The 21,489-nt window shown below is 39.5% G+C and overlaps 1 long non-coding RNA gene across 1 annotated transcript; it reads left to right on the forward strand.

Moving 5' to 3' along the window:
* The first annotated feature begins 8,565 nt into the window (after positions 1-8,565).
* On the forward strand, positions 8,566-19,121 carry LOC148343946 (uncharacterized). Its single transcript, XR_015846474.1, has 4 exons — positions 8,566-8,646; positions 14,032-14,094; positions 17,659-17,713; positions 18,215-19,121. It is a non-coding gene; the product is annotated as an uncharacterized LOC148343946 (long non-coding RNA).
* The last annotated feature ends 2,368 nt before the right edge of the window (positions 19,122-21,489 follow it).

A 21,489-nucleotide genomic window follows, 5' to 3' on the forward strand; every position in this document is an offset into this window, starting at 1 on the left:
ATTATTTGTGCTTCTGGGAGAGAAAAGTGCACTCTTTGGGCATTTATGGTATAAATGTTTGATCTATTTTCTACCATTATGCTTCTGAGTGGGGCTTTTAAGAACCCTAGGTGATGCCCCACTCCATCAGTGTGGACAAATTAGACACAGTGGCGTTATCAGCTATATATGGGGGCCAAGCTGCAGTGCATTTCAGGCGACTTAAGAAAAGTCTGTGCTGGAGGAGGGCACGTGCAGCAGGGGTTCCTGTGGCACTCACATTAGCCCGCTTGACACATTACAGCTGGGCTCGTCATGTCCTCCCGGCATGGAGAAGCTGGGGGAGGGAAGCACAGAGCACCATACGGGAGGATGACACCAGCATGCCAAGTCTATTGCAGGAGTTTGTCACGGTACCTTTTGTATGCCAGTGGAAGAGAATATACAATTGTGCGTTTTTGCGAGCTTAGGCCAGCCTGTGCATCTTCATTAAAGCAAGTAAACTCATTATTGTAATCGTTATGCCGAATGCTTTGCATTCCCGGGCGTACAGGCTCTAATTAAAACAAAGTGTAGTCATTAAAGATCAATTCCATGCCAGTTTATACTGTTAACGTCATGCATGCTAATAAAATAAGTAGGTTATCCTCATTACTGCAGCAACTAAAAAGGTACGTCTTCACATAGTAATCTCTTTGTTGCAGCAATTATTTTGCGACTGTGTCCGAGTGGCTAAATGCTCTTTTATGTGCCCCCATATTTGCAACATCTGTGGCTATTCTTTGTGGCCTATGTGGAGGGTTAAATACTCGCCTTTTCCACATCACACACGTGGAATCTAATTATAGGACTCATTTGCACTTCAGAGCAGAACATACAGGGCTTGGCTGGGTGCAGCCATCTCATAGGAAGACTCGATATTTTACCATTCTCTTCCCCTTTCATGTAGCTGGATCGAGTATAGCCGAACATTAAGTCATTGATGTTTGTGACTGAAGTTATAAGCGTTGACATTAGCCTAAATGAGAGTGTGAGTACAACAAATACTCCGCAGATTAAATTTACTTTATGGGTGACTTGGATGAGCTCTGATAAGCACTTTGTTGTCATTATGCTCAGCAATGGTTGTGGCAATCAATTGATTGTGTTATGGTTGTTGTCAGGATGGCTGCACGCTTATCACGCTGATGCCGCCAAGAGGTGGAAGCGAGAGTGCTACAGTATCTGAACGGCAGCCTCACAGGACTCACGTCTGTCGTTCCGAGTTTCAAGGACACACTCAAGTTTCCTGCTAATCACATCCACTTATCCGTTACTGTCTCTGTTTACCGCGCTCGAGCTCAAACATGCTGACTCGCGGGGAAGTGCAGAACTGCCCATGCAGAAAGATGAAGCTACCTGCACCTTCCACTCTGCCAGAGAAGCCTCAGCCATGCAGAAACACTTTACTGTCAAGGTACATCAAGACACTGTTCGTAAAATCTTAGTCACACAGTGTTTGATGGTCGGAATCAGTGGTTTTCAAACTTTTTGCACACACACAAAAAAAAAATACAGAGCTCTCTGGGTACCACCACCATCAAAATAAGCTTATTATGCAGTTTAACCATTAACAGTGTGCTTAAATTGTTTGATTTGAATTAGTCCCTGTTCGTCAGGCGTTGCCATAGCAACATTTGAAGCGACCGGACACGGAGCGAAGCGTCGAAAATATGCGGACATGCTACGTCACACTCAGGGTCATGTACACTTGGCGGGTTGTTTGAAAAGAGAAGAATGGAGGAGAAAATGATAGTTGCCGTCTGTGAACATCCAGAGGAAATCAACTCATTCTCAGTCATGGACATTTATTGATGTCAATTGGAAGCTAACCGTTTAATGCCACTAAGGTCAAGTATGTTTTTCACTGGGAGAGTAAGCGTGGAAAAGGGACTCGCCCAGCTTGTCTGTGAAATTGTTGTTTGTAAAACTGACTAACATATCTCTGAAATTGCCAGCATTGCAGCATTTTAGATTTGAGATCAGCTCTATATTGAGTAAAAGATAAAGATCACAAGATCTCAATCTTGGAATGACTGTGTGGGGGAGAAATGTCATCACATTGGATGTGAGACAAGTTTAGGCACCTCACACTCAGAATATCTATAGTATATGTATTGGAAAAAGCTCGTGCTGTGCACCAATCGGTGGTAACTCAGTTTCAATGTGAATTGGTCATTAAAAACGAACTGCAAATTTGAATTTTTAGATCAGAGTCTGAACGGGTCATAGCTTATTGTCCCAGGTATTGTTACAGAGGAATACTGTATTTGGGTGGCATCACTCACAGCTCAGTATGACGTAGGTGCACGTGCGTGAAAGCACATAACACATTCGAGCACAATACAACTATTGAGCAGCCAGTCAATAAAGTCCAGCTAGGCAGTATATGAATGCATTTTCTTTGTTACATCACATCTCACCGTTGTGATCCAGCTTGTTTTCAGATCTGTTTGTTTTTTTTCTTTCCGACATTGGGATGGGTGGAGTCGCCGGCCCACACCTGCTGGTCATCACCATTAGTTGGGTTCTTAAACGCTGGAGACAAAGGAGCTAGTTGCCGGAATATTGTCTCTTGTTGCCATTTCCCAGCGTCAATTTGTACCTTGTGTTAGTCCAGTTTCGCGTCAATATTTTCCACCCAAATATTTCCTGGCTCTTGTTATTTGCTGTAGTTTTCTAACCTTGTGTGGGTTAGTTCTCGTTCTGGTACTATTAGTGTGGCTGGGTATTTCCTTTTGTCTTATTAGTATTCACTTTGTTTTTCTCTGTTATTTGGGTTGTCCTGTTTTTGGCGGCTAGCTCCTCTTGTTCCACCCATTCACCTTAGATTGTTCTGCGTACTGCGGATCGTTTTGATTAGTGTAGTTTTTTTTGTGTGTGTTTTTCTTACGTCTGACGTGATCCCTTAGTTAAATAAATCTCAACTTCGTTTGATCGCGGCCTCTGTCAGTTTTGTTGGGTTCACTTTGCTACACGCACACACATACACACACACACATGCACACACACACCCCCACACACACAATCACAACACTCACACCATCACAGCATCATATGAAGCGCGTTTGGCCACTTGGACACCAGACGGGAGACAACAAGTTAGCTTAGCGCTAGCTAGCTGGTACCACACAATAGAGATAAATTTACTGGACCAAAGCAAGAGAAATACTCTAGAATCTAGAGTCTAGATTCTGCCACTGGTCGGGGTACTAAGTAAGCTATTTTAAACTAAAAAGGAAATCATTTCCGTAGATTTACACGACTCAATCAATACACGGCTGCATACTACGGTTCAACATATATGAGACAAGCGCATTGTATACCATATGGTGTAAATAGAGCTAGATAAAGTAAACGATTTGATTTCATTACCATGGAGCCCATGAGCAAACGCGGATTTTGGGATGAGTCCCAGATGTTGAATGAAAACAGTATTGTCACTTTAGTTTGTAGAAAATGTGTGATGTCATGACGCAGTCCATGGTGTGAAGGAATGTCGTACAAAACAACTATTTATATAGCGCATTTGATGGAAAAAAATAAATAAATAAAAAAAAAAAGCCACTGGCCGTCAACTTGTCGCGCGTTTCATAATTGTATCTGTAAAGAAATTATTTTACTATCAAAAATATATCTCTCAGTCTTTTGGGAGGGGTGTTTTACAGTTTGAAGTGTCATAAAAGCAAGAATTACTTTATTTTCACTAAAAGTTTATTGTGCTCAACGATAAGTACAGTACAGGATTTTACAAAGGCAGTCTAATGGGACTAAACTGTCGGAGTGTGAAAAAAAAAAAGCCCCCCCAGGAATGTGATGTTCTGCTTCCACGCGACTTGCACACACTATTTAAACCCAACAGTGAATGATATTATTTTCTCAAGTGAACCATCCCTTCAGACACTTTCAGATATGCTCGAACAGCATGCATGCAATGTGGGAATGAGGTCTAACAATGTGAGGTCATGCCAGATGGAGAGTGAGAATAAAAGGCGGAGAAGCTGAACAGTTGTCATTGTTTTCACTGCCACGGATTTCGTTTTACCGGCATTTGGAGAGTAAATATTTGAAGATTTTTTCGGAAACTGTCCAATGTTATCCCTCCCTCATTCCTGGAGCCCACGGTCTTGTTGCACTCTGCGAGAGCTCGCTGCCACACACCTCCCTATTCTCATCTGTGTTTGCACATATTTAAGCCTCCAAACAGATGTACAAACACCGCTCGAGTTCGTCCACAGGCACGCCACTCAAACAGTGTGTGTTTTCTGTGCTGAAACAAACAGACAGACAGCCCGCTATAATCTGTGACATTTATGCCAAGGCCGCGTGTTTGTGAGGACACCCATTTATGCATCTTTGCATACATTAAACGGAATCACTTGGGTGTTGTCAGCAATCAGCATTTTCCGTTGAACTGGTGCACAGGTGCCACATTTGCAGAGGTGGCAAAAGTACTTGGCACACAGCTTCAACTAAATAGCTGCTCTAGGAGCATAACAGGAAGCTAGCATTAGCACTGTAAACAATCTATGACTGCTCGGCTGGTAATGTGACTTATTCATAATGGAGTGTTACTATAACACAAAATGAGATCAGTATGAAGTATTTTTTTTAATGTACAAAGCAATTTTTAAAAAAGGTGATAAGTTGCCTTTCATGCAGAAATGTTGCTAAATCTGCATTGCTTCAGAATCCTCCCGGCTGCCCGAGGTCACTCCAAATCTAAAATGCAACTCCTTTTTGTTTGTATTTCCTTACTTTTCGGAGATGGATATTCCGTCATTGTTTCAGCTAAGCTCATGAATCTCATGGTTTTATTGATGAGGCCTTCTGTCTCTGATTGTTTTTTTTTCCTCAGGCGTAGTGGTTTTTTTGCATGTCAAACTTGAGGTACAAGATAGGGCCAGAGCAGGATGTTTTTGTTTTTTTTCCACCACAGATTATTGTATTCATGTACTACTCATGTACTCCTGCCAGGACAATCATGTCAGTTTTAACAAATATGACAAAAAGAGAGGAAGGCAGCATAGAACATATTGTAAAGAAGGGTTTTGGGTTGACTTCCCCTTTAAATAGGAGTACAAATATGTTTAGAAAAAAATCCTTTTGGAAAACTACAAAAGTAAAAAAATATTGTTTACCGTCTATTTCATGCATTACCCAATTAGACAATTTGGAATGAAGAAAAACTTTGGTCGGGAAGCAAGAACTCACTAGCATTGGCTATGGTGTTAATGCTATAAAAATAATGCATTCCCATTGATTTGTTAACAAACTGACTTATAATACATTTTTATGAGTCCAAACGGGTTTTTGATACAGACTAAAAAAAAAAATACCGTATCTATATGTTGTTTAGATGCAGCATGCTAGGAGCTTGTGGTTTTAAGTTTTGTACAAGACAAACCATATTTGCCATGAATCAATATTGAAGCGGTCAACGTAAAATAATTTTCATATAAAAGGCCATGGTTTGTATCGCTTCTCGAATCTCTTGGCATCATGGTTAATGCTCCCTGGTTCACGCTCCTCTACGTCACTGAGTCCCACACATCTCAGTCAATCAAAATTTCCACTGTGGCTGACTTACATCTTTGAGCATGGTCATCCACGGAGATTGAAAAAAAGTAACAAGCCCATTTTGACAAAGTAAGGAACAGAAGTACTGTTTGAAAATGTAGGAAGTAAAAGTAAAAAGTGTTCAGAACAGCAACTACTCGAGTCAATTACAGATTCCTGAAAAATCTACTAAAGTGCAGTTGCATTGCCCCCGACTTCAGCATATCATTGTGAAGTGTGAGCGTCAGCACTTTTATGATTGTGTTTGCCGTTTTTTCAGGATCTTTAGTAGAGCTCAACTCAACTGTGGTATCTCAAGAGCCAGAGAGGTCAAACGCCCTCCTTTGTATCTGTGGAACAGCTCAATAGCGCCCCCATCTGGACAAATGTGGCTATACAGCACATGAAATGAATTGAGTGCCTCGGAAAAACGTGTCTGGCCATGATGCCCACTCACTTTGTTGAGAGGATTGTGGGATGTGACTGTAATTGTTCCCTTTGAAGAAACACAACCCTACCTTAAATGTTATGTGAAGTCACTGAGGCATGACCGACAGTGCATACGTAAAAATCAAAGGTCGCAAGGGAAATTTTGACATTGTTCACCTTTATTTATTATTTTTCAATAATTAAAGCCAATCCATCTGTGTAGGAAAATATATTGTCACCATCTTAAAATAATTGGCGTTCATGTTCACAACTATGGACAATGTAATCTGCACTCAACCTTGCATGTTTTTATAACGTGGGAAGAAGTCACACTTCTGAGAAAAATCCTCACATGCAAAAAAAGCACAAACTCATCATAGGAAGATCACAGCTGAGATCAGAAGCTCCAAGCTCACTACTTTGCGACACAGGTGCTAACGACTACCGCATCGTGCTGATGCATTTTTCATTCATTGAACCCCAAATATCATGGTGCATAAGGCTGAATGAAAAGGAGCAGAAGAAAACTTGTCCATTTTTTTTTCACCATTAAAACTTTCATATCAGTATGAACAGTGGCTTTCTCACTGCAGTTACAGATAAGATGAGGCACCCCAGATAAAGAGCATTTCTATTGTTCATATTGTACTTTATTTGAAAGAGTACAGCCATGTTGGGGCCCACAAGATGAAATAGCATTTTGGGAATTGATGTCAGGGATGGTATAGAATTTGTTCAAAGCATGTCAAAGGGTAGTGATGGTTCTAATGTCAGTGATGTGTCTCATGCCGTCTGTGTGTGTGCGTGTGCACGCTATCAGCTTGAAACACTCTTCACTCTCATAGAAGAGGTTGTGATATCCAATTAATAAGCAAGGTTAAAGTTGACTTTCCGCTCGCCGATCCCAATCACAGTAGGTGCCCAAGTTAATTTGGTGAACAAAGTCATGGCAGGGGTGGGCGGCCACTCAGGGAAAAGTGAAGCAAAGAGAAAGGGATGGATGAGAGGAAGCACGATAAGGACTGAAGGAAAGATTGCGGGCCTCCTCCTGACAGCTCAGCTTGCATGGCAAATGAGGAAGCTGAGTGAAGAGAAACATCTGATGAATGTGTAATGGGAATGCTGAGATCACACCAAGTGAGAGTGATGTTGGAAAAACAAAGGCCCAATCCTCCATTTTCTGGAATTAAGTGTCATTCTTCTATTTTTAATTTTATTGCATGACATTGTCACAAAACAGCCGTTCCATTGCGCACTATATATGAAGTGTCTGCATTTTAATTTATTCACAGAGTGTGAAGAAAGTGGTGACCTACATAGACCAGCCACGAAATTAGGTACACCTGCACAATGGAATAAAAGCCCAAATGAACGTTATATTAGCAGTTCTGCCTTTACAAAAACTGGGATGCATTGATTACATAACTAATTAAGATACTTCAGTATGTTAAAAAAAAATCCTTCACTACATATGTTGCAGTGCAATTCCACACCACAATCGTGTGCACGTTGTTCGAATCTTATACAGACACTTCAGCTATTCAGGGCCATCATCTGTGCATACTCTCTGACATATACTGATTGCAGTTTAGCAGATTAAGTCATGGAAGGAGCAAAATATTCATTTCTAAGAATCTTTCTAGCCCAATGTTACCAGAATTACATGATTGTTTCATCATTTTCAGCGGCTGTATTATCTCAATGCAATCTCATCATACAGTGCGCTCCCTTTAATGTGACTAATTATTTTCGTCCATCCTTCAAAAGCTCCCCCTCTGCCTGTATCAAAAGTGTTTCACTACTTTGGTGTCATATTCACTGGAATACGTTCAAGCAAGTGAACAGACTTAATTTGATGCAGCTTTGCTCTTTTAGACTTTGAAATTGGATTTCACCTATACTTCAAAGTTGGGCTAATGCAATTAAGCAAAGTTCTTCGACTTTAAATGTGATTTTGGTCTGAAGTGTCTTTGTTCGTAATGTCTATTCTCATAAGGTAATTTATTTCTCAGCGGGTGTTGTTCAGCGGTACATAATGGGCATTTATGGGACAGATCGTATATTGCTATTCAGCTGCCCTGTTGTCAAATACCTTAGCTCCAAGGTGAAATTAATTCTCACTACTTTGCAGCGAAGCTATTATTTTGGTTCCTTTCATGAATTGGTTTTGTTGTAGAAGCACTCAAACTCATGTATAATCTCGATTGTAACATTAAAGAGTGAAATGAGATTGGTTTTCATATCTAATATGCCTTTCTACCTGCTATCACTTTGTGAGACATTTTCATGCTTTTTTTTTTTTTTTTTTGTTAAACAGTCTCACTGAATTGGACATTTTTTTTTAGTCCCATCCCACAGTCGGACACCGCGTTAAGAGAACTTGCCTTTGCCGTTAATATGAGCAAGTGACAAGTCAAGTACTTAGCCCAGGGCTGTCAAACTCCAGTCCTCGAGTGCCGGTGTCCTGCATGTTTTCCATCTCCCCCGGCTGCAACACACCTGAGTCAAATTAACAGGATATTTATCAGACTTCTTCACAGCTTGCTGATGAGATGATCATTTGAATCAGGTGTGTTGCAGCCGGGAGAGATCTTGACACCCCTGACCGACCCACTCCCTCAGTGATCATGTTAACTCTATGTGAGTTTCCGCGACATTATTTTTTTTAATTAATGTTGTAATGTGAATTACGGCCAACGTTGAGTCACCATTTGATTTGGTTTACCTCACTTCACATGATCTTTTTGACTGCCTTGACTTTGCGGATTCAAGCGATTTACCTGTCTTCTCACCCACACCGCCTTGGTACAAAGACAAGTGTTTGTTTATTCGTAGTGCAATGAGAATTTTGGGTTGCTTTTGTACCTTACGTACATCATGACATCGTGGTGAAAATGTCTATTGGCCAATAGCATTCACTTGTTTTCTGCACTTCAAAAAAAAAAAGGGACGATGAACATTTGACAACATTTCTTTGCCAAATCCAGTGAAGTTTATTTGTATAACTCGTAATCACAAAATAGTCTCAAAGGGCTTGACAAACCCACAGTTGATAATACAGTCAGGCGCAGGGTGGCCATGGGGAATTTGGGGAAAATATGTGAAATTTCCCAACCGGCCAGCAGCCGTCCACATCCTGTTTTGAGAAACTTCACATGGTTTGCGCAAATTATACTATACGCCTTACAACCGTTTGGTGGCCCAAAAGCTTCTGGTACTGTTTCTCAACTGCCATGAGAGATAGAAAGGCTTCTTGCCAGTGATGAACTTTGCAACACTACTCCAATGTCAATTGGCGAGCCATGGGCAAGGGAATGTGCTTAGAAAAAGGGCACCGCTTTAACTGTCCAATGCTGATAGCCTCATGTCTGTCCGGATGCTACCTGAAATGGCATAGAAAAACGTTTATAGTCACTTTTGGATGATTGTGGTACACACATGCTGAATATCTTTCTTTTATTGTATTTAACTCTCCTATAATATTTCCATTATTGGCATTACCTTTCTTTTCTGAAAGAGGAGACAAACAAAGAGGATGCAAGGCTGCAAAGATTCCCTGTCTTTGGATTCCTTTCAGCTGCCATCTTTGAAGGAAGCGGGAAAGGTTGTGCATTTGGGAATTTTGGAACCCTGCAAACGCTGAATCCAATCTGTGGCAGCAGCTGCAAACAACAAAAAAGAAATAGAATGGCTAGGGAGCAAAGCAAATAAAAGAATAATTCAAGTCGAGGAGAGAACTTTCTCTCAATACATTGGAAGAGAAAAAAAAAGGCTCAGGCAAACGTTGGCTCCTTTCCAGGGGTAATGCGACAACACAGCACTTGAGAGCAACGGCATCAACCGAAGAGCAGATTCAAACAAAACATATATAATTACACACATTTTTTTTTGCTTTATGACTTGACATTATTTGGATGAAGAGAAATCGAATGACGGAAAAAGAGGAAGTCGGGGAGCATACTGCTCTATCATTCCTCCTCAGGCGGCACTGGGATTCAGAATGGGAGAGAGACTAATCGCCTCTCTTGACCTTTGAGAGAATAGCGCCATACAATCATAATCCTCCGCAAGGGGAAGCTGAGCAGGTCTTAATATTGAGAGTTTTCACTGAAGGGAACAGAATGCTGAGGAAGATAAGCCTCGGAAGGATGTAGGCCTCATCACCCCTATGGAGTTGTGCTCTTGTACACGTTGTATCTCTTAGTCTTAGAGCTCTGGCGATTATGTTGGAATTCATTTATTTTCACTCTTAAAAAGGAACCAGGATGCCTCGGCTCTCCAAGAATGCTTGAATCAGTTTAAAGATTTGTTCCAGCTTCTTTGCTTTGGCCAGCACTTTTTCTCTCCCAGCCAGCAGTGCGCTGAGGTTTTCCAATGCAACGATTCCCACTTTACTTGCCCTCATTAAATTCACACTTTTAATTCCCAACACCAGCCGACCCCCTCTTGATTCAAAAGCTCTCATTGCACTTTTTTTTCGCCACATAGTGCATGTGAGTTGTAAGCCCGCAGTGATGTGCAAGCACTGTTGGAGAGTTTTCATCTGCTACAGTAAAAAGACGATGGACTGGTTACTGTGGGTGCCTGCCTGTCAATTGTAGTGTGCAATGAACTTTGATCTTTTAGGTGTTAGCGCTTACCATAAAACGATGAAAAGACAGCCAAAATGATTTAAGAGGGAAGCACATTGCTATATTTCGGAATGTGAATTATTCCACTGTTACATGATCCAAATACTTTGCCGCATTGCCTGAAACCTTCTACATGTATTTTTTTAAATAAATGTCAAGAAAACAATTACATTTGCTTTCATTGATATGTAGTCGGCCATGTTTGCAATCAATTGTATTAAAAAAATTACATCAGACAGAAAAGCAAGATTATTTTTTTTAGATTTTTTTTATTCATTTTCATGCTGTTGAGGGTCATTCCAAGGTCATGCATAATGATTTTCTGTATTCATCCACCAAGCGCTTCATACATTAAATGCCTTATTTTGCAATGGTGTCGCTCTGCACCGCACCAATCTGAAAGGCAGTACTGACTCTTTTCCTGTATGGTAACCGAAACACGACCCAGAAGAACTATAAATATTCAAGATGTACGCCACTGTAAACTGCAACCACAATAATGTACAGTTAAATAAAAATAATGACCACAGTTCAGGATTAACTCAATAATTCCACGATTGCGTTAACATTTGACAAAATGTCCCAAATTATTCATCAATTGATCTAAATCCTAAATTGATTAAGAATTCTCTGGGTTGGTGATTCTCCAATTGGGGTACGCAAGAAATTACAATACTCACGGGGGATATATTCTTTATCCACTGCAAAGAACGACTAACATTACTGGAGCGCACTGAGGAGTTGTGACTGTGCCCACGTACATCCGTATGTCTGTATTATAGTATTAGACTTCCCTCGTTTGGCCACGGCACACACGCCAGGGGGAGCAGCACTGTCAACTGAATTGTCAAAAATGTTGTTTTTAATTCTTTGCACTGTATTTAATGATGTAATTACTGTATTGTTTATGGTATGAAGTTATATATTTCTCATTAAATACACAACTTTCTTTGGTGGGGAGACTGAAATGGATTCATGGTATTTCAATTCATTTTAATTCAAAGGGTAAGGGTAAATTTGAGGGATTGACATACTATTGTTGTGAGTTATCTCAAGGCGCCACCAAGGTATAATTGAAAAAAAAAAGTAAAGTCTATTTAAAACCAAAAGATGTTATGATATTATAGGCCAGTGATTGTCAAAGGCTGTATAGTAACAAAGACGAACAATGTGGATGTGCTGTATCACTTAATAAATTTTTAAGTCCCAATACATGTCGCCTTATGATGACAAATCACAAAGGAACATCACACAGCTGGTAATACAACCAATTTGTCTCTGTGAGCGTCGCTAATGATGCACGACAGTACTGCATGAGCTCACCACACGTAAATTTTAGATTGTGAGAGCACTTTTCATTAAAAATTGAAGCCCAATCAGTATCGTAATGGTCCTTAAACAACACTCTCATCTATCATCTAATCATCTAATTTCGCGAAATCGTTAGAGTTGCTGAGTGGAGAAAATGCTGAGATGCAGATCATATATATCGAGTACTGTTTTGATGAACAATGCTATACTGTATAAATTGCCTTCTGCATTTGCTCAGCAGGTTCAGGGACTTCTCCTGTGGTTTGGTCACAAGGTCACGATCGTTTGTCACAACATCTTATAGGGGAAGTCAACTGCGCAAAATATTTGGCATATTTTGTTTTATGTGCCTTCACTAGTCTAAACATGGCATTCTGATTAATATTGGGTTGGTGGAATATGAGTTGAGCAGCAATCTTTTAGCCATCTCAGGGGGGCGGCCATTTCACAGTTGTTTAGGGCTCAGGTAACAACCAATCACAACTGACCTGTTTTCTGAAGCTGAGCCATAATCGGACGTTATCTGAGCCCAGAGTAACTTTGATGTAATTTTAAGTCGACAGCAAGTGGCAAAATGGCAGATGTACAAAAACAGGTGGATTTTACTGCTTAACTCAAATTTTACAAACGTAATATTATTCAGAATACCATATTTGGACTCGCGAAGCTTAAAAAAAAAAAATATTATTACGAATTTTGTGGGTTGACTTCCCCTTTAACACAAACACCCAGCCATGATAAAACCTCTGAAATTGTGTTAATGGCTATAGTGTGATTGCATGTATAAAGCAGCAAGTGGGAAGTTGATACATGAACGCTCACACGTTGCAGCCCACCCTGCGATATAAGGCTCACCAAATCACAGAGACTGGAAATAAGTATTTTCACTATTTAATTAAGATTTTGCACAATTGTCTTTATTCACAGCTGCCTACTGCAGCAATGAGGGAAACTGTGGTGGTGATAGATAAATGGGGAGGTTGTTATTTCCATCATATTCTTGTTCTTGGTTGAGTCATAATTTTAGTTTTACAGGAAGTAATCACAATCCCACTCCCACCTGTAATTATGTGGTCTGTTTTGTATTTACATATATATATATATATATATATATATATATATATATATATATATATATATATATATATATATATATATATATACAGAGTGAGAGAGAGATGATCAATTTATCTATATGTTATCCTCTTTGTTTATATTATCAGGCAATCTGCTCCCCTAATTTAAGTGAAGATATTTCTGTTATTCCGCTATGATGAGATGCGGTAATGTGTTTCACTACTGTACATCATCTTGGCATTGTTGCTTGAGATAATTGCGTCATCTGTGCTGCTGCAGCGCCGTCTACTGGACAATTTAAAATGATGATCACATTAGTTACGACTTGTTTGTCATTTAACATCGTTCAACACCATTATTTAACACGTTATAATCATAAAGAAATGAATAAAATCATTGTGGTATTGGTCTTATATTAAAAAAAATGCATACATCCATTAAAACTATAAAAGTATTTTTAAATGCAAATGATTTGATCATTTAAAAATGTTGTATTTAATGTAATGTATTTTAATTTGATTAAGTCAACATTAATTAGGGAAGTATAAAAGTATACACACTACCTACAGTACTGTACTGCACAATATACTGCATAATATTGTTTTACCAACTGTGTCCAGGAGAGGTCGCTTTATCTTCAGTTTTCTCTAAACGTCACAGCATCGTTCCTTCTTCTTGGAGGCACAGTTCGAGAACACTGAAACAATTTCAATTATGGACTTTGAATTGATGTTTTATTTTTTTATTCATAAGGAACACTTAGTGAGAATCACAATTTTAATTGCTCTCCCTGAGGACATTTCAAGCGGTTATCTGTATCCGTAGATGAGCATTTTTGTTTGTTCCTTTCTTTTTCTTTTCTTTTTTTTGTTCATGGACGTGATGCACATCCACACTTATTGTGAAAGAGATGGGACATGAAACACTGCTCAGAAATCTGACTTAATGCAGAAGAGATTTACTTTTCATTATGTTCCTTATGGAGAGGTTTGTTTATTTGTTTTAGGTGCGGCGGGCCTGTCGCAGAGGGACTTGGATAGATGTTTTAAAGATTAAAAAGCAATTTAAGGTGAGTAGAGTGAAGAACAAAATGGAGTTGTTTGGATTTGTCATATGGTAACTCGAGTGTTCGAGAAGGCATAACAAATTGTCAGACTTGGTCTTTATGGGATCGGCAAGTCAAATATTCATTACAGACGCTCACTTCAACATATATAGAGAGAAAAATGAAAACAGAATGCAGGAATAAAGTCCTCAACATCAGTCAGTTCAATTCAAATCCTCTTCTCGAGGTAGTCTGAGTATAATTCTGTGGGTAAAAATATAAGCGGCATTTGCTCATTTGAAGGCATGTCCTTGATTTCTCCACCAGCGGTGTCCTTCTTTTTCACTCACATCCACTATTACATTCTTAACGTAAGACAAAACTAAACATTTTTACAGCTCATGCTTTTTCATTGTAAAATCAGACATATAGGAACTATTGATTTGGTCTCGTCCTTGACCAATTTTTTTTTTTTAATTTGACTTTCAACTTCGGATGATATTGCACCTGTTTTAGTCATCCAACTGCTGTTTTAAAACGTTTTACAAATAAAGATGAGCTGAGCTGAGTAAGAGGTTAAACTAATACGTGAATTACTTATGGCTTATTTATTGTTCCGTAAGCCATGATTGCGTTTATCATCACCTCTACATGTACTGTGAAGCTATTTCATTTGTATTCTGTTGCTTCAGTTAAAACATTGTTCATAAACAAACACACATTTAAACACACATTGCTACATGCACGATCAAATGTACTGCATCTAGTCAATCAACAGGGGACATGTTCAAAAACATACAAAGCAGGGTTGAACAGTGGGGGATTGCACAGGTGATTGTAAGCCACAGTTCGACCTAAGTGATGGATTTGCTGAAAGGCTCCACTGATCAATAGACATTAAGCTCTGTCGAACAGGTTGATACTCCCAAAGGAGTGATCATCATCAAACGTGTATTGACAAAACATGAACACACAAGAAGGTGTGGGACATGAAGAAAAGTGGCAGAGGACAAGTACAAATAATAAGATTCCATTCATTACTTTGGTAAAAACAAAACGGAAAAGCCTCAAAATAGATGCAGAAATCTTGACATTTTCGTGAGCTGGGCCCAACCACTGGCTGTGCGTGAAGTCACTGGCCCGACTCGTCTTCAGATTCTGTTGATGGTGTTGGCAAGCTGTCGCTGCGTTTTTATTGTTTAATTCAAGGGGGAGCGAAATAATCCGAAGAAAAACCACGACGGACACACTTTGCGTCAGTCAGAAAGAAAGTCAGAGATGAGGCTTGCTGATGACATATCTGCCTTCTTCATCATTTCACAGGCTTTGCCCGGTAGATTTCCAAAGCGTAAAGCTAAATCCATGAGAATGTGTATCAAAATGAGAAAACGTTCATTGTGACGTGAATATTTTATTGTTTAATTCAACGTATTAAAAATTGTAAAAATTGTGTCCCATACACCTACAAACACAAAATGCTGCTATTTTTAAAGGGTATTCATTCCTTCGAGTTGGATACACGCAAACAGTAAATATACTTGTGCATCCTGTCTGCAAAAATTAACTATCACATCATATATCATTATAAATTTATTGTCAGTATATTTTTATTAGATACATAGTACGTACAACTTTTCTATCTTGCTCGGCCTCATTCTCCCACCCAAATCCTTTCTTTGCTGACCTTTGCGCCACACGCAAGCTGGACAAATATATTGGGACACCTTACCACATACAACGATTCACAAACAACAATTGTTTTAAGTGTTTTAGTCTGGTTGGGTTTATTTATTGTTCTTAATTTTGAAATCTAATTCAATGTTCCCCAAGCATAACCTACGATTCTAATTCAAGCGATCCGACTCAATTTCATCTAAATAGGCCATGCATGAAAAAAGCTGTAGTTAGGTTGCAAGCTTTCTTGCCGCAGCCTATATTTCCCATTTCCTTCTCACAACAATATCAATACTTTCAGCATCCAATCGAGTTGTTGGAGATTTAGGGAGAGATTGAATTGATTGGAAGAACTCCAAAAGTAATCAATATTCCCACATCCAGAGAATTATGTTTGTGAATATACGAGTTACTACATTGGTAGTGCTTTGTGGGTCTCACGTGAGATCATGTTTTGAGTATGACATATGTGTGAAGGTAAGTATGGCAACTCAGAGGTACATGTCCTCTCCATGGGAGCACACGGTGACTGTCAGCACGTCTTTGGGGACGCTACATTATTTACACTGTGTCTTCCTGTGACCCCGATGAGACATGACAGGAGCTACAGGAAGCTCATAAATTAAACAGAGGAGCCTAAAAGCGCAAGAGGGGGAAGGTACCGGGTGATTGCAAGGCCTGGCAGAGAAGTGGGCCTGTAGATTGCAACACGCATATCGCACGGCCTGAGGGGCTAAAGGGAGGTGAGACAGGAAGGAAGGGATGGAGGGACAGGAGGAAGATGAGAGGGATGTGGGGGGGAGCTTTTGCAAAATAAGTAGTCAGGGGATGTAAGAAAAGGGGGTTCGGGGTGTTTAAGACATGCAGTATTACAACATAGTGTCAGTCAGTCAAGCTGGAATGCTATTCGGAGGCTACAATGAGGCAGACAGGGAAGAGTAATGGGCAAACCAGCAACGGCAACCTTAATTTAGCCAAAGAGACATTAATCCCTTCCTGATGCACATAAAACACAGCAGCATAGATGATGTCATACATTGAGCGCACAGTCAGCGGGGAGGGTGATGTCTCAGCTGTTGCTCAAATAGGTCGGCCACGAACGGCTTCTGGTGTCATCCAGCATGCTCAGACGGGATGGATGGGATAACCTCATTTAGACACTTACTCACTCATGCAGCAAACCAGCATGCAGAAGCTGGAGCCCATAAAAAAGTGGGGGGGGGGGAAGCACGTCCATCGTATGAGTGAAGTAATACAATTTGACTAATGGGTATTGAGGTCACATGCAATGCTGCTGCAATGATGAATGCTGGCTTTTTTTACCCGCTTTGTGTGCACACCAGTGAGTTGAAAGCACAAATGTGTATCTATTTATCGAGCTAAATGTTTCTTTTGCGGTGAACCCATGATGCACATTAATATCATACAAAACATATGAAGAAAAACGGTCATCGTAGGCAATATCTTGTTGTACAAGCAATAAAAACAAACAAAATGGAGGGTGATGACGAAATTAGTTGTAACTATTAATACACTTTCAAAAAGTCTACACACCCCTGTTCAAATGCCATTTTTTTCATGACACAAAAAAAAAGAGAGACATGTAAATCATTACCACATTTTCTCCAACATTGTGACTTATAATGTCTGCAGCTGTATTTATTTTTTTCATTAGTAAAAGTTGGTAAACGGTAAAGTTGACTCTCATCTTGCAAGAGTCCTGAAAAATGTCAACCTCTTGTTCGGAATAATCAATCAAATTCAAACTCATGTTAAATGGAAGTAAGGACACACCTGCCGCCACTCAAGTGCCTCCAATTAACTCAAAATAATTTTCAGATGTTGTAGGAGGCTTTTTTTGTGTGTGTGCTGCCTCGCAATCCTGAATGTTCTGCCTTTATTACTGACTTCTAGTTGGAACTGTTCATAATTCCATCCACCTTGACTAACACCTGAGTTCCACCAGAAGGTAAGAAAACTACAACAGCTGACATTTAATTGGGGTTATTCAGGAACACTTGAAATGGTTGCAGGTGTGTGCTGACTCCTATTTAACATGAATTTGAATAGGATTGGTTTATTCTAATCCCAACCGTATCCCTCGATTTCAGTTGTGTATGTTTTACTTACGAAAAGATTCAAAAGTAACAATTGTGATATTGAGGATAAGAAAACCCAGATGGTTAAGAATTTCAATCATATAATATTATTTTATTTCGCACATCAGCTATAGTTTTAGTTATGTGTGACAGAGAACCCGCCTAGTTTGTATTTGATTTTTATTTGTGTATTTATAACAAATCCTAATCTATTACCGTCCATCAAACACAGCACGGTATGCAGGAGGGGACTGTCAGTTTATGGATTTTTGTTCTGTCATACTCCAAAATGCACACACACCATTTGTGTGTTTTATGATATTTTTACAAGAATCGCTTCTAATGTCCACCCTATTCATTGGCCCTTGCAGTGCGTCTTCACTTCACAGATGAGAAACCGCCCAGACCATTGGTGCCAGGGTGATATCATCCAATCGTGTACCGAAAGCATGGGCAGTGAGCCACACAGTACATTTTCATATAGATGAAAGACCTCATCTCAGACTTTCCACTCTTATAATCGGGAAAAAATGCCTCTAATATTGATCCAGAAGATTGCTGAATTTAGATGGTCTTATAAAACAGGGATTTGTGAGCATTATAGATCTGAAAGTAAATTAGGCTTATCAACGTAAATGGTAAAATATTGTTCCAACCCTCTGAAGTTGAACAGAGCTTGTCTTATCGATGTTGTCCATTAGTTGTAATTGTAGTCGCTCTTTGGAGTATCACTTGTCCATCTATGTGTACTCGAGTGCGCTTAATCCCCCCTGTAGCCCATCTGGAAAAAAACTCTTTCCGAGCAATATGACAAAGCACAAATGTGTAAATGCAGACCCAAGCTTTATTTCATCAAATCGAATTACATGTTACCAGCCGCATGGCATCTATTATTAGTATCTTATGAAACAATTAAGATGTTATTGCTAAAGCTCATGATTTGTGGAAAAAAATCTAGCAGGAGGAAGGAGGGATGACATTTGACATGTAATATAATTTCAGTGTCATTCATTATTTTGCCATCAAAATATGGACTCTGGTCGTAACGTTTGTGGAAAAAAGACACCCCAAGAAGAAATTGCCCCACCGCTTGTTTAGGGTGAAGCTTGTGTGGTACAACATTTCCACCGAGTAGTTCCTGCCAAGTCACTCTCCTTTGACAAAGTTTTGCTTGGACAGAGCTGCCACCATCCCTCTCTAAGTGTGACTGAACGCGACATGTGCTTGGCCAACACCCCACCCCCAACCATCACATCACCACTTGGCCCATATGCACACTCAAATAGCAGCTGCAAACTTCCTCACTTGGCTCTTGAAAAAAAGAATGTAGGGGAGGGGGAGCAACTTTTCGGGGCCTGTTGTATAAAAGGTTAAGCAGTATTGCTGAAATGTTGTGCGCAATTTGAATGACGTGCACATTTCCTACCGAATAAAATGAGGAACTATTATGTATCTAAGTAGTTATTATACTGAACAAGCTATAAGAATAAAAACCTGAATATTTTGGGATGTTTCAAAGCAGCATCAAGCAACCTCCTATTTGTGTTTGTTGGGATAATTAAAGGGCTGTAAATCAGGAATCCTATTTAACCAGTAATATTGCATATTATCTATTATTATTATTAACACTAATTGTGTTTCTTAATAAGTAATAAGAAATGCCATTTAAGCAATACTTAAAATTGCATGTCCTGTTTAAACAATCTCATATGACATATTAAAGTTTAACCACCTGCTTGATGTTGCATCGTGTATGGCATGGGCATAAATCATCATCATTTCATAAATCCCATGTGGGAACCTTATCGCATGCTATTCATGCATTTGCCACTCTTTTTTTTTTTTACTTTTATGTGAATGCTGTGAATTATTCACTGGTCGTCCTAATGTGACCATAAGTATCCTTGGATTGCTTTGCACAGGGGTGGTCAAGTTTGAATGTGAGACACAATATGAATCGTTAGCTGACACACGTGTTGTAATTAAATAATTATAAGAAGAATGACTGCAATAGGTACATGTAATCTCTTATCAAGGGATCCAATGCAGGATAGGTATAAATAATGCAGTCTTTAAAAAAAAAATGTAACTCTTAATTTTCACTTAAATCGCCATTTAACAATGTTAGTTTCCAAATGTGGTTGCAGTTTGCAGTCGTGCGCAACTGCACATTCTGCATCATAATGATGCTGTTTCTAATAAATTGTCCCTTGACGGAGTTGATTATTCAGATCAAAACATGACATTTTTTTCAGTATAAAGCACAGAGAATATGTTTGGTTTGTTGAAAACAAGGTAAAGTGCAAATTTTTGCAAGCTCTAGCGTATATCTGTTTTGTTTGTTTTACAATAATAACTTCAAGGCAAATTGAGGGCTGGTGGAGGGACTTGTTTCATTCTGTTTATTAAGTTACACATTGTCCAGTAACAAAAAAGAACCAAAATGTAAAATGAACCAGAGCTGGACAGCAGCTCTTCAGAACATATTTTAACATTCCTTGGCAGTTATCCGAGCATAACAATATAACAATAAAATTCTCAGTTTATAAATTCATTTGTTTTTTATTCAAGGTTGGAGTACAGAAAAGTCCTGGTATTAGAGTCAAACAGGACATTTTTCATATTTTCATTCAATTGTGAAGCTCAATCTCTTGATTCTTTGCTCAGTCAGGGGAAACCAATTATCCGCATCCTGTCCAAAATCTTATTACCTTCAGTTTGAGGAGCCACAGCACACTGTCACATTCAGACAGAAGATGGTGACTAACAGGCCAAGCAGCTATAAGGCCTTGGGCTCCATAGAAATGGTAGAGCCTGTTTGTTTGACAGTCACTATTCTGCCCCATGTAAGGAGAGGGGGAGGGCAAGTAAGCAATTCCCTGAAAAAAAACACATCAGCTCTCTGAATGACCCTTGGGGACGCAAGGCTTTTTTCACATACATACCCGTCCACCTTTGTCACGTCACACATTGCTCGCAAACTGGGTTGATAGATTGGCATTGACTTTACCCAGAGAGCACTGCGAATCAGCACAGGTTTGAATACACAAATTGGGGTGACATGTTTTTTTTTACTTGTGTTTGTGTCTGTTTAATATTCCCGACCACATGTATCTGTATATGACTTATAGCTATACTTAGCTATATGCAAGCACATTGTAATGCTCATCCCAATGGTCAAGGATGCACACAGTCGCTAATGCAATCTGTTTTTTTTAATAAACAAAATGACATCAAATAAAACACATTTACGGGGGATCTGCTGATGGCCACAACTCACGCCCACACCCCAAACAAACTGCCTGAGCCAAATCTTTTTTTTTTTTTTATTAACTTTTAACTTTATTTAACTTTTGCACATCGTACAAAGAATCTTACAATCAGCAATAATGCCCGAGCCAATCTTCACTCACATGGCTCCCTCTCAATTACGTCACCCACGACTCAACTGACCCCGCCTTCACATACACGAAACAATAAACAGATATTACAATATCAGTGTCATATACATATGTATATGATTTTACATTTGAATCAAATGCCCCCTCCAATCCCCAAATAGCGAGAGAAATCCGGTTCAGCCTTGTCAGTGATTGCCGATGGCATGGATTGGAGGGGAGCGGTGTCGCTCTGTGCTCGCTTAGTT

This window comes from Idiotropiscis lumnitzeri, chromosome 1, assembly GCF_059441095.1.
Source record: "Idiotropiscis lumnitzeri isolate Australia: NSW breed Sydney's pygmy pipehorse chromosome 1, RoL_Ilum_1.0, whole genome shotgun sequence".
In the NCBI taxonomy this organism is placed as follows: Eukaryota; Metazoa; Chordata; class Actinopteri; order Syngnathiformes; family Syngnathidae; genus Idiotropiscis; species Idiotropiscis lumnitzeri.